Source organism: Cystoisospora suis (assembly GCF_002600585.1).
Source record: "Cystoisospora suis strain Wien I chromosome Unknown contig_7472, whole genome shotgun sequence".
NCBI classification, from domain to species: Eukaryota; Apicomplexa; class Conoidasida; order Eucoccidiorida; family Sarcocystidae; genus Cystoisospora; species Cystoisospora suis.
In genome coordinates, this window is record NW_027160257.1 from 1,177 (window position 1) to 1,402 (window position 226).

Genomic DNA, 226 nt, shown 5'->3' on the forward strand with positions numbered 1-226 from the left:
TTAAGAAAGCCTTCTCTCTTCTTCTCTCTTCCAGCAAAGATAAGGACGAAGCACAAGATGAGGAGGAAGAGGCTCCGGATGAAGAGTACATCTTTCCTCTATGATAAGGTTGGGGGCCATAGAAATCATCCATCAAATAAGGAGAAGGAGATCCCCGACACGGAGACCGTTTTGACGATAGAGAAGAATCGCATGCAAAAGTCGAAGAAGATGAAGAAGAAAGAAG